This window comes from Triturus cristatus, chromosome 4_2 (assembly GCF_964204655.1).
Source record: "Triturus cristatus chromosome 4_2, aTriCri1.1, whole genome shotgun sequence".
NCBI lineage: Eukaryota > Metazoa > Chordata > Amphibia > Caudata > Salamandridae > Triturus > Triturus cristatus.
Window position 1 is genome coordinate 965,498,740 of NC_140586.1, and position 14,192 is coordinate 965,512,931.

At 42.2% G+C, this 14,192-nt stretch overlaps 1 pseudogene; it reads left to right on the top strand.

The window, feature by feature from the left end:
- Positions 1-8,155: 8,155 nt before the first annotated feature.
- Positions 8,156-9,307, top strand: LOC146839155 (uncharacterized; annotated as a pseudogene).
- Positions 9,308-14,192: the final 4,885 nt, after the last annotated feature.

Here is a 14,192-nt window from a genome sequence, read left to right on the forward strand (position 1 = left end):
GTACAGGGGTACGAGTCGTACAGGGGTAGGAGTCGTACCTGTATGACTCGTGCCCCTGTACGACTGGTATGTACAACCTGTACCCCTGTACGACTAGTATGTACGACTCGTACTCCTGTACGACTCGTACCCCTGTACGACTCGTATGTACGACTCATACCCCTGTACGACTCGTACCCCTGTACGACTCGTACCCCTGTACGACTCGTATGTATGACTCACCCCTGTACGACTCGTATGTACGACTCGCACCCCTGTACGACTCGACTCGTACCCCTGTACGACTTGTATGTACGACTCGTACCCCTGTATGACTCGTCGATTCGTACGGAAAAGTGTCCGGGTCCGTCTAGTACAACTTTTCCCGATCAGATTCGTACCGATCGGGCCGATCCGTATGTATTTTTTCCGTACGAATCGTACTTCACGGGTCGGACGGAACTTGTACGATTCGTACGGAAAAAATTACGGATACGAGTCGTACAGAAAAAAAAAATACAGGTTCAGAATCGGCCCCTTGGTGTTTATTTCCACCATATTTAAGGAAAGTGGTAAAGCCGGTATTAGATCTTATGTCTAGTGGTGGTGTGCGCACACGCCTGTGAATTGCCCACCTCGTTAGCATTGTCGAGGTTCTTTTACAGCATTTGCTGGCTGTGTTGAGACTATTTTTAAGTGTTTCTTCACCAATGTTCACGTGTAATGGAAAAAGCCAGAAGTAGGTGGAGACCTTTTCTTTCTGCAGTGGAGTGGAAGGTGCTAGTTGTAGGGGACTACCGTCCCCACAACCACTCCATGACACTACCAACTAGAGTAGTCAGGTACACATTACTGGACACTGAACGCCAGTGGCCAGAATACCTACCAGCTCTTCCTTGTATATTTGTGTTGCATTTTAAGGCTGGAGTTCTTCCTCCTCACCTCACCTCATGGATATGTGGTCTGTATGCAAAGATGCTTTCGTGTACTGGGTTAATATGAGGTGTAGAGCCTATTACAGGTGTCTCCCTTAAATGGTGTGTGATGCTGCATACGTTAGTGATACTCTGTGTTGTTTCCTCTCACTGCATGCCCCCCGCCCACCTCAACGCTGCTGTTTAGAGTCACTTCTCACAATGAAATTCTTTGTATAGCAGATGACCCTTGTACAGAAGTTTACAATCCCTTTGATACCACTTGGTAAGTAATATTCCATAGCTGACCCCAAAAAAACAAACGGCCTCTGCATGATTTACTATATGGTAATACTTCCTTGAAATTTTGATAATTTCAGTCCATATGAAACCAGTGTTCACCCCCCACCCTCTTGACCACACAGTTCCCCGGATCTAGCCAGCAATTACATGCTCACCTGTCAAGAGAACTCACGGACAGCATAGGACCCTACCTGCTGGTGGGCAATGTACACTTCCTATTAGTCTCTCCATCGAGTGCAGTCCCATCAGTGCTGTGCCTGCACCGAAGCAATGCACTCGGGTACATTTCCTGACTTCACCTGTCGGAACACTAGGGGCCCCCTGATCTCCGATCCCACATGACTGCCCTAGAGTGCTCCAATCGACCCCATCAGCCTCTCATTCCTTGTCCCTTTCCTAACATACACCACCCAAATCAGTGAGATAACCTTACAAACAAATTTCTTTCCATCAAAAATGTTTCATCTCCTTTGATTTCACCAGGTTCATCCATGCTCCCTCATCAGAGGCTCAAAAGGATGAGAGGTGAGCAGTCCACATTTGAACAACATCGCAGTGTCCTTCAGGACCGCCCCAAAGCTGCTACAATAAATGAAAGAGTTGAAGACGCACCTCGTTAAAGAACCATATTTCACAAGTGCATTAACCGTCCACAAACCGCTGCCTCTCCTATCACTCCTTAACTTTATGCTTGTCTTTGACCATCTACAGTGCTCCGTCGCCTCTCAGCTGGGTTTGTGCCATAGTAATACCATATAAATAAATATATACATTCACCCATATTGGCATTACTGGTGTGCCCTTGTACTCTTATATTCCATATAGGTAGCCCAATATAGGCTCAGGTAACATCCTAACCCTTCACCTATATTCTTCCCTACATTAAATACATAACGCTTCTTGGGGACTGACCTTTTACCTAGATACGACTGCACGCAGAATGCGGGATTTTCCCTGGTAAAAGCCTCATACATTATGCATGAAGATTCTTGGAAACTCAGCAGGACTACCATCTCCTGTATAATAACTATGTATAAAGTTAATTCCCGAAGTCATCCTAAGTCCGACAAGTGACACAGCAAGGTAGAACCACTGGGGAGACCTTTGGGTATATAAACATCACATCTCGCTGAGACAAACAGAGGAGATCAGGATTTCCCGGCCGACACACACTGACGCGAGACGCTGAGGTTCCTGCATGCAGATATTCCAGCTCGCAGTCGTCTAACATCCCTTGTGGGGTGTCCAACTCGAGACCAAGACGTGGTCCCACAGTCTCTTACTTCAGGTAATGGGGTTGTCTTTATCCTAGAGGGATTTTCAGCGTAACACCTACATACATGCTAGGTACATCCAGTTAGGGTGGCATCGTAGGAGTACGCATTTATTGTCATGTATTTGATATACTTGCTTGTATTCATGATTAATAATGCTTATTAAAAAATTGAAAAACGTCCATACCATTTATTCTGTGTATCTCTCTGAGATTGAGTGAGCACGAGTGAAAAGTAGAAAAGTACACTGTTTCCACGGTACTATGGGATCAGGGCTTTCTTCTTTCTACTTCTTACTTTAGGGCTCTTATGAAATAGTACGGGTTCTCTGGCAAAGCATGTTGCCACGCAGGGTGTTGTAGCAGTGTCTGGCCCCCCAATGTTCCTGCAAACCTACCCCTTCCATTTTTGCGCTCCCGCTAATGTGGCTGACCACCCAGTACCCTGGCATCCACCAGATGGAGCCACATTCCTCCGGGGATTTGAATGTGGTGGGCCCTAGTGCAGGTCCAGTCTCTTGGGAGGCACTCGGCCTTGAGCACCAGCCTCCCGTGTTGCCTTGCAGTTTATTTATTTATTTTATTTTATGGATTTATATAGAGCTTGAATCACCCCCGAAGCGGTATCTCCGCGCTCACAGACCCACAATAAGACAGCTGTCCCAAGGATCATGAGCTAGATCAGAACAGTTTTCAGAGCCTTTCTGAACTGCAAAAGGTCCGGGCACTGCCTCAGTGAAATGGGGAGCTGATTCCAGTAGAGAGGTGCTAAATATGAAAAAGCTTTCCCCCCTGTCCTTAACTTTTTAACTTTAGGTATCTTAAGGAGTGATTTCGAGCCAGAGCGGAGATCTCTCCGGGGAATGTAGCGGATACGTTTCTCTGCCAGGTAGATTGGTCCTTTACCCCACACTGCTTTGTGTGCCATACAGCAAACCTTAAATTGTATACGTTTGCGTAACGGCAACCAATGGAGCTGTTGGAGAAGGGGGAGTGAGGCAGTTCTGTAAGGGGCATTCAGTGTTAAGCGAGCCGCCGTATTCTGCACTACCTGTAGGCGATGCAGACAGGACTCATTGGCTGCAATCAGCAAAGCGTTGCAATAGTCCAATCTGCTCAACACTGCGGTTTGGATAAGGTACTTCCTAGTAGAATCAGGGAGAAAGCGGAAGACTCTTCTTAGCAGGCTCAGCACATGAAAGCATGAGCTAACCGTGTGGGTCACATGCTTCTTCATAGTCAGGGTCTACTCAATACGAACCCCTACATTTTTTACCATAGTCTTTGGTACTGGGACAATCCCTAGCTCTCTTGGCCACCACTCTGGGGTGCACAGCAGTGGAGCCTCTCCAAACAGCATGATCTCAGTCTTCCGGCATTTAGTTGTAAAAAGTTGTTACGCATCCATTGAGGGATGGCCAACATGCCAGAGGAAAAGGTGGTTTGAGCTGTCTGGAGAGATTTCTTGAAAGAAAAGGTAAGTTGGATGTCATCTGCATATGATATTGGTACAAACCCATAGTTCCTTTAGAGTGCGGCCAAGGGATCTATATAGATGTTAAATAATGTGGGGCCTAAGCAAGACCCCTGGGGCACTCCCTTGGTCAGTTCTTTAGACTTAGAACAATACGGCCCCAGATTCAGGGTCTGGGAGCGATTTGTAGGGAAACTTGTCATCCACTGCAGTGCCACTCCACCAATACCAGATTCTTCTAGCCTCCTGAGCAAAATCTGGTGGTCGAACGTATCGAATGCGGCGGAGAGATCTAATAACACCCGAAGAGTGGATTGACCACTATCGAGTGCTAGTCTGATGTTATCTGTGACAGCCACCAGAGCTGTTTCGGTACTATGTTTCGTCCGAAAGCCTGATTGTGATGGATCAAGGCTGCCTGCTGATTCGATATGGTCTGACAGATGTTTATTAATATGCTTTTCCAGCAGTTTGCTCATGAGAGGTAGGAGAGAGATTGGACGTAAATTTAAGAGGTCTTCCAGAGGAGGTTTGGTATATTTCCGGATCGGAATGATCTGTGCCACCTTCCATGCCAGAGGCAGATGTCCTTCCTTCAATGACAGATTAAGTAAAGAGCACATTGGGACTGCCAGCTGTTTAGCGAGAGAGGATGAGATTTTAGCAGGTATAACACCAAGTGGCGAACCTGACTTCACATTGTACATTAAGGTTTCCACCTCCTCTAGAGTTAGAGGGGGAAAGCTCACCAATGGGTATGCCTTCAAATAAGGTGGATGTTCTATAGTCGCAGCACCCTGTGAGCTGCCTGCAGAGGTGATCTTACTATAGATGGCATCTATTTTCTCTATGAAATAATTAGCTATTTTATCACAGAGGATTTGAGATGAGACTTCCTCGAGATCACAGGTTTTGGGATTAGTGAACGTTTTCAGAATCTGAAACAGAGCTTTAGGTGTATTCTCAGCCTGATTGAGCTGGTGGGTAATGTGGGATTTCCGGGCAGACTTTATGTATTTGTGGTACTGGGTAAGGGCTGCCCTATATTTCTCTTTATCATCAGTGAGATGACTCCGTCGCCATCGTCTCTCCGAATATTTACATTGCCTTTTTCTATCACGTAGCTCAGGTGTAAACCAGGATGCTTGGGGTTGCCTGGATTTACTCACTTGAGTTTTTAATGGTGCAATCTGATCAATGGCTGCTTTCGTCGCCTCATTGAAAAAAAGCGCTAGGCCCTCCTCGACATTCCTGGGTGCATTGTCCCATGAAGAGGTAGAGACCGCTGAAAAGGAGTAAGGGGTAATTTGATGCCATTGTCTATAAAGAGACTGGTGATCTAGGCTGTGTAACTCCTGTACTCTGGGTCCCTGCACTTGAAAGTCAATAAGTGAATGACCCGACCAATCATGTGGCCGTGGGGCTTTACATGAGAGGTGGAGTGAGTTGGAGAAAAAGATATCTAAGCTATGTCCCGCTTTGTGGGTTGGGCCATCATTAATTTGAGTTAAGTCCAGTGTGGCCAAATCAGCCAGAAAAGATGCCGTCTCCACATTGCCCAGGCACTCACTATGTATATTAAAGTCTCCCAACAGCATAAAGTTCTTGGAAGAGATCACATGAGGCGCAATCAGTTCCATCAAATGGAGTGAGAATTTGGCAATAGCACCCGGAGGCCGATAGACTAATGCACCTTTCCAGCTGTACTGTGAGAGTAGATCCATCCAAAATATCAAAATTTTGATTTTCTCATTACTCCTTTGTTCCAGTACCGTAACCTTCACCCTGTCAGTATGGATTATATCTATCCCACCACCCACTTTAGTCTGCCTATCTAATCTCTGAATCTTGTAACCCTCCGGAAATGCTATGGTAATTGTGGGGGTGGAGCTCGGTTTTAGCCAGGTCTCGGTTAGGAATCCTAGATCTGGTTTCTCTGAGTTAAGTAAGTTCCATATTTCGATCTCGTGCTTAGGGAGTGATCTAACTTTGCCCAGTAAGCCCTTCCAGCTCTGCCTGGAACAGGCCGATACCTGTCCCGAAATCTGTCTTATAGTTTTCCTTACGGGGGAGTTTCTCATATTAATGCAAGGTTGACCCAACAGTGTAGGCTCATCTAAATTGAATGATTCATGCTCAAGTCCTATACTCTGGTACCTGCAGTGTATACATGAGAAAGGGCCTTCCAGAAAAGCGAGGTGCCTCACCTCATTCAGTATAGGAAAATAGCACTGACATTGAGAATTTTCCCTGAGGTGCAATAGGTCTCTACGAGAATATTTCCACCTCCAATCAGTACCTTGCTCTTGGTTAACTTGAGCAAAAAATGAATTCCTTGACTATCGCCAAATTTGTCTCCTCCCCACCACGTGATACTCTCCTCGCTCGGACTGTTCCGTCTGCGTCTGTTCTCTCTGGATCTTACTTCTGCCTCATCATGTCCTCCCATCCTGCCCTTTTCTGTCTTGTCTTCCATTTCAGGGAGCATGCTGGGTCCCTGTGGTGAGAGTGGAAGATAGTCTTTTTTTTCCCTCTTTCCTCTGTTGTTTTGTATTTCTTTTGATTTCCTTTAGTGTTGTGATTTTTTTTCTTTTTTCAGGTGTTGTAGTGCCCGGGTCCTATTGAAGGAGCATGACGAGTTCCTGGCTGCTAAGTAAGTCCTTATCTTCCCCAAAATTTGTAATGGAGAATTCCACTGAGCTGACCAGACACAGCCTTAGCAGGCAGTGGCATTCAAAGCACTGAGAACATGGCCAATTCCTTTGTTCAATAAAAGGTCCCTTAACTGATCGCTGAAATAAGGAACATATGAATCCTCTAAGGGGGCTGGGTAGTAAACAATATCTGATAATTCATTAAAGGTGTTAAAATATATTCCTGAGATGCCAGTCGTAGTCACATTTGTAGGTGTTGGCTGCTTCTGAGAATCTCTGTCACGATGTATGTGTAACTTGTGTTTCTTTCTACAGAATTCACTCATTTTTCCCTCACAACCTTGAGTTCCTGTGGTTCCAAGCTCCCTATCTACACGGTGTCCCAGAGCTGTTTCACCTCAGTCAAAAATGCAACTCACGCTGATTTCCTCTCTTGTTTCTGTAAATGCTTTCTTTCTGCAAAGAAAATGGTCATAAATATTATTTCTTTATGTCTATTCACAGTCTCTAACTCTACTTCCACAGGTCACTGAACAAGAGCCGAAAAAGAAATGTACTTTAGTGAAACACAATGAAAAGGATCATTTTGAAGAAAGGAAAGCACTCTAGAGCTCTAAAAAGAAACACATTCTTTGCCCCAGGAATGGTGAGAAACATAGAGCGGAAGAAGCTGCTGAGTGTCAACAGTAATTTCTCAAATTTCGTATGTTTATTATAAGTTGTGAAGTCCCTAAAGTCAAATGACCAGAAGCAATTACCGAAATTCCTTTTCAAGGTGTGTAAGAACGAAAACATTGGCGACAATTGGTATCCACACAGTGCCCTAGAGAGGAGACTAATCAGTGTTGAAAGTTCTATCTGAGGGTTTATGAGGGATGCCTTGGAGACCCAAGCGCCGCCCCAACAAAACAGTGTCCGTACATATGATGTGACAGAATTGTCTGGGTGACCATCGCCTTAATTTAAAAGTACAACCTTTCGTCTATGTCTCTTGTGCTTCAAGAGGAGAGAAAACATTGTTTAAAAGAAAGTAATTGTGAAAATGCTTTCCTGTTGTCACTACAGCAAAATCGCTGGATTTTCCTTTTTAATATAGAAAGATTTTCTACACCAACTCTGTCTCGTGGGTTGATCCGAGTTGTTTTGAAGTGTCCCAGACCGGCAAAGTCGATCATGTACTTGCTTGTATGAATAAGTTTATCTAACATGTAAGCACTAAAGCCCAAAGACCTTATCAGTGCTTCTAAAAGCCCTAAATCAAATATGATAAAATGGGCTCACAAAATGAGTCTCATTCTACTTGAGAAAACGTGTGTGGGCAAAACGTATAGCAAATAGCTCCATGAGGGGCAACCTAATAAATGCAACGGGCTCCTTAGTGAAAGTTTATAAGACAAGTTAGGTAGACTGGCTTTACAGGTAGGAAAACATAACTCCAAATAAAAGGTATCAATATTTAAATACATATGTTTAGTACAGTATGTGCAGTGCACTTTACAACTTAATGCTGAGTGTATCATAAACAAGTGCAGACTCTGGGAACAGATTCAGTCTTAAGATGGCATGTATCCAGGAACAGACCCAACTTGGAGAAACAAACAACTCGAATAAGAGCAATGAATGTTAGAAGAGCTTTCGTTATCAATCCCACCTCACTAAACACAAGAGAACTCACACTGGACAAAAACCCTATCAGTGTCCTGAGTGTCAAGAAAGCTTCAGTCACAAGGGCAGCCTCACTCGACACAAGACAATCCACACTGGACAAAAGTCCTTTTCAGTGCTCTGAATGCCAGAAAAGATTCAGTCAGAAATCTGGTCTCGCTTGTCAGGAGAGAACTCACACTGAACTAAAACCGCATCAGTGATCTGAATGCCATAAAAGATTCAGTCAGAAAATAACTCTCATTAAACATGAGAGACCTCACACTGGGCTAAAACCTTATCACTGCTCTGAAAGCTGGAAAAGCTTCAGCCAGAAAGGTAATCTCACTCAACATGAGAGAACTCATACTGGGTGCAAACCGTATCAATGCAATGAATGCCAGAAAAGATTCACTCTAATATCTAGTTTAATTCAAAACGAGAGAGCACACACTGGGCAAAAACCATATCAGTGCTCTGAATGCTGGAAAAGTTTCAGTCGCAAAATAACTCTCACTCACCATGAGAGACCTCACACTGGGCTAAAACCTTATCAGTGTTCTGAATGCTGGATAAGCTTCAGTCAGAAAGGCAATCTCACTCAACATGAGAGAACTCACACCAGACAAAAACTGTATAAGTGCTCTGAATGCCACAAAAGTTTCTGTCACAGATCAGGTTTAACTCAACATGAGAGAATCCATACTCCGCACAAACCATATCAGTGTTATGAATGCCAAAAAAGCTTCAGTCGGAAGTTAAGTCTCATTAAGCATGTGAGAATGCACACTGGGCAAAAACCTTATCAGTGTACTGAGTGCCAGAAAACTTTCAGTCACAAAATCTATCTCACTCAGCATGAGAGAACTCACACGGGGCACATACCTTATCAGTGCTCTGAATGCCAAAAAAGCTTCAGTCAGAAATCTGGTCTCGCTCAACACGAGAGAACTCACACTGGACAAAAACCACATCACTGTTCGGAATGCCAAAATGGTTTCAGCCAGAAAACCCATCCCAATTGACATGAGCATCTACACATTGGGCAAAAACATAAAGCATATAGTATTGGTGGCTGGGGATGACGGTGCACACACCACAGTAATCACAATTAGTCCCAGTTTGTTTGTGTGTGACTATCCATAAATGTCTGGTGCTACTAAGAGAAGGAAGAGCCACAAGTCCTCTGCTGGATGGATTCCAAATGAAAGAAAGGGTTCTCTGAGCCGCAGGAAATCAGCTGTTGAGGTTGTGGTTACAACATGTATTCTTTATTGTACATCCATTAGTCCATTTTGCCTTTTTCAACACGTGTTTTATCTATTGCTGACTCCACTGAAACAGACTTCATCGGGGCTGCAAATTCAAATGTAATCAAATTTTAGGGAGGAGCACCTAGATGATTAAGATTCCATCACCTGGGTCATTCACCCATAAGGCACCTCGTGCTTGAGTGTTTTACGTGATCAATTACGTTCACATGTCTGAAAACGTGAGGGTTTTATTACATTAATTAAAGTCATCATGCATTGAGTTAATTGCAAAGTTCCATCAAAGCGGTGTTAGCTATGGGGACCAAACATCAGTTAGTGTTTGCATCAGGTCAAGAGAATCAAAAAGTCACCCTATGACATGCACAAGCAAGGGTCACCAGTCGTGAGTGTGGCCATGGGGCATTCACTATCGTCAGAAAGTCTGCGGACTCACCTAGCCTTGTGGTGGTCTGTAATAATATTAAAAAGAAGGTGGATAATCATTGAAATGGCATCTGTAATGATTGAGAGCTCCTAGAGCAACTCTCGCTCCATATTTTGGTGTCCAGTTGCATGCTATTTTAATTGCCAAAATCTTACCTGTTACGGCCGCACTGTCGTATGCGGGGTCTGGGGTGCTATGAGGTGTGAATATGATTCGATCTGTGAAAGAAATATGTATTATGTGAAAACATGCTATGTACTTCAACGCTATTCAATGTTTCTCATCAGACTAGTGTATGCTATTATATTTGATATGTCAACTATCATTCCTCATGCGTGTCTAATCCTTACATTCATCTCACACAGTCTGTTGACACAAGTCTTCCAAGTTATTTTCAGTAGTGCCCCACAGCTGATCAATATAATCCTCGTTTGTATCAATAAAGTGGATGTAGTAAGTGTCAGCCATATATCTCTGTGTTCATGCCCCTCTATTCAATGTTCATGAGAGAGACAATGTGGGAGAATCAAAGGTGCTCCCTGTCAACCCTGGGAAGGAGGTTTCACCTTCACATAAAGCAGCCATGAAGACCTCAAGCCATAGATTGTCTTAATTGTCTTTTGAGAAAAGCACAAACCGAGAAATGAACATGCTTCCATTAGACTAAGTCCTTAGTAATTATTTGTGGCCTCGTTCCATTCAGTGTGTTTGGCTCCCATATTCCATATTTTGGTGTGTCGAATCGTTGCCCCGACTGCACAGTTTACGGACACTTTTCTATGTTGTTTGTATGGGAGGAACAGAGGGGAGTGGCTGCAAAATGGGAAACACTTATAAATAAAGGGGAGGGGTTAAGACAGGAGTAAGGAGGAGTATAGGGAGGGGCTAAGGGAAGGGCAGGCACTCATTTACTAAATAGTATGCCCATTTCTATTTACGAACCACACTTCTAAAGTTACTACAGCCATAATGTACCTAAATTAGTCATAAATGCACTCCTGCTCAGAGCCGGAGTAAGCCCAACCCACACATGACCATCCACTGGAACTGCAACACACTCCCATAAATAATAATGCAGGTAGGGACATAAAATAAAACCCCATAGTAATTTAATCTTAATTAAATATTTGAAAGTAGTTAAAAATCTTAATAAATACAATGAATGTACAATTACAATTTGTTATAATTAATTCTCTCCTTCACATTTAATATGTATTCATACATAATAAAAATCTTAATTTATGTGGGAAACTTTTTATTTAACCTTAAGAAAAAATATAATTTTTAATATATTCAACTTGGGTGGAGCTCTCCCTGTGTAAACAAACAGGGACAATTATAAAACAATGTATTAAATTTGAGAAGAATAAAACATTTATATGCTAATTATTAGTGTAAATTAATTTTATATACTTTATACGTAGAACAAAATAAGAAATGCTACAACACTTAACCTGTATTTTAATTAAATATTGAATTGTTTTCAAATTTGTTAAAAATGTTTTTTAAGAGTTGTTTTAAAAAATCCCACCTTAAGTAAAACCATTGTATTTTCTCATTATGTACTCAGAATTACTAAATTGCCCTGCACACCTCTTTTCATAGGGAACACAGCTATACAAAAAGTTATGTATAGAATTAATTGAAATTGTTTTTAATAGTTGCAATGTATTTTTTAATTAAAAGGTAAAACATTCTTTTTTATAAAATAATAATTTTTAAAATAATTGTAATTTCGTAACATTATTATGAATTTATATGTAGCTCTAAAAGGCAAAATAAAGCATTTTAAGTCATCTTTATTTCCTAATAGGTTCTATTTTTAAGTCTCATTCTTTTCCAACGGAGGGTTTTGCATTACCAGTGGTTGGCCATGCGTGGTGCTGCACTTTCTATTGCTTCACTTTGGCTGTAGAAAGTTACATTTGTACATTTTGCTCCATTTCTGTTTAAGGGTGTGAAGTATCCACTTTTGATAAATGTTTCGCTCGTAATGGTGAATAGCTAAAAGTGGCAAAGTTACTCTAAGAGCACTCTTTCATGTATAGATTACACACAGATGTAAGGTACCTTTGTGAATAGCCCTTGAGATGTCCAACTCGACCGGAGTGTTTCATTTTTGTGGTAACGTTAAAGTGGACGCGGGTACTTGGGCTGTTAGAGCGAATGGTATGACCCTGCGCGAACACCAGAGCCCTCGTCCGATGTCATTGCAGTAGTAGCATCAGGTAATTTCTCCCTGTTGTTAACCATGTTACCATGATTTGCTTTTATATTTTCCCTTCTCCTCTTCCTTTTACCGGAGGATGTTGTTGTGTTTACCATCACATTGGCGCTGAAATGTACTTTGCTGTTAACTGGTTCTGAGATACTGCTATTCTTCATGTACATTTTTATACAATGAACAGTTTTTAGCCTCACAAGGTAAGCACCGAGAGCCCAAAACCTGAGATCCATTCACCTTGATCTGCCTTTATTGGTATTCTACCTTTACACGTTAGATAACTGAGATATGGGTTGAACCACTGATCATCCTTTGAACCTGTGCGTTATACCTTGACGGTTACAAGCTTCATGTATGAACCATCAGCGTGAGCTCCAGTACGCTGCTTGTTCTTACACCACGTTCTGTGCTTTGGTTCCGATCATTAACCTCAAATCCTCTCCATCAGCTGGAAGCTCTGAAGACTTCCCAGCTGTATTTATTTCCTAACATTTGATGCATTTTGATGGCCAAAGATTCACATTCAACTTGATGACCGAAATCAACTTTGTTGCCATTTTACACCACAAGCTCATCACCCTCCGAGACTGATTCAGCCCAAAACCTGACATCAAATTCCAGTGTTAATTATCACCGGAGACATGACTTACCTGTGCCCCTCGAACATGGCTAGCGAGGTCAGCTACTATTTTGTATACGGCTTCAACATTGAATCAGTGGATCGGCTTTTTTTTAAATTAATTTTCATCTTGTCGTGTTGAATACGTGACTATGAACGTCATTTATTTTCTTTAGGAAAGTTGTTTTATGCTAATTATTAATCCTTAAAACACAGACCTGCGTTTGGTTTTGCTTCTGAGTAATTATTAAATATTCTTGCTAATCTAAACTTAGTTTGAATGTTAAAGTTCATTGTCTTATTTTATTACATTGTAATTTCTGACTTCCATTGTATTGTTTTACCTCTGAGCGTGCTTTAGGCCTTTCTGCTCAAGCCACGTTACCAAAAGCGAGCTAAGGATACTTTAGTGGAAGACAATTTCACCTTTACTGAGCAAAGTATGGGAAAAGCAAAGCGGGCTGACTCCAGGAAACAGACCACCAAGGGGGAAAAGTAACAGCTGTGTTGTGTGATTCAGCTGTCACCCCCTTTGTATGCAAATGAGCTTCTGTGAGCAGACACCCCAGGCCCCCATCTCTTCTAGCGCGGATGATAATGTGAGCGCTGTAAGGTAATCGCAAGCAAGGGCTGTATTGAGAAATAATCGGCTTCCAGGTCACACAGCTGTGGTTATGTAGTTCTTTATTAGTTTTGATTTACGTTAACTTGCAGTAATTCTCCAGGTTACTTTTTTCTCAGTTCATCACTTTATATCACTCTTTGCTCCATCAGTTAAACATGTGAGGTTTGAAGTAGGATATGTTGTTAGTGTTCCTAGTGTTTGGTCTTCATGCTGGTCCAGGATGGGCCTTCTCCAGATAGAAGGAGCTGTAATAGGAATAATAATATAGACGTATATGAAATTGTCAGAAATGCAAATTATAATAAAAAATAGCTGAAAATGCACCTCTTTAAAGATTATCATATGATGACACATTAAGAGTCCTCTTTCACTCTTAGAAACTATCTACCCTCCAATCACACGTTGACTCTCTTTGTCTTGGACCATGCACTGAGCTCTGATGCCTTTGTCATCAGTGATGTCATGAGTGATGTCACTGACCATGTCATGAGTGATGTAATATGTGACGTCATCAGCAGTGGATTGCGGGCGCGCGAGTTATAGTTAGGTGAACTAACTATAACGGGGAAATTTCAATGGTTTTGTACGAGTGAAATGTCCAGCTAACTATAACTTGTGTGAAACCTCAGGTTTTTTCAGTGAATTTGTAAGGTTTTTTAAATGCTAATTCCTAACTATAACGTGTGTGAAACCTATGGTTTTTAAAGTGAATTTGTACGGTTTTTTAAATGCTAAGTGTATCCTGCAATATAGAAAGGTTCACCTTTTTAAAAAAAAATGGTTAG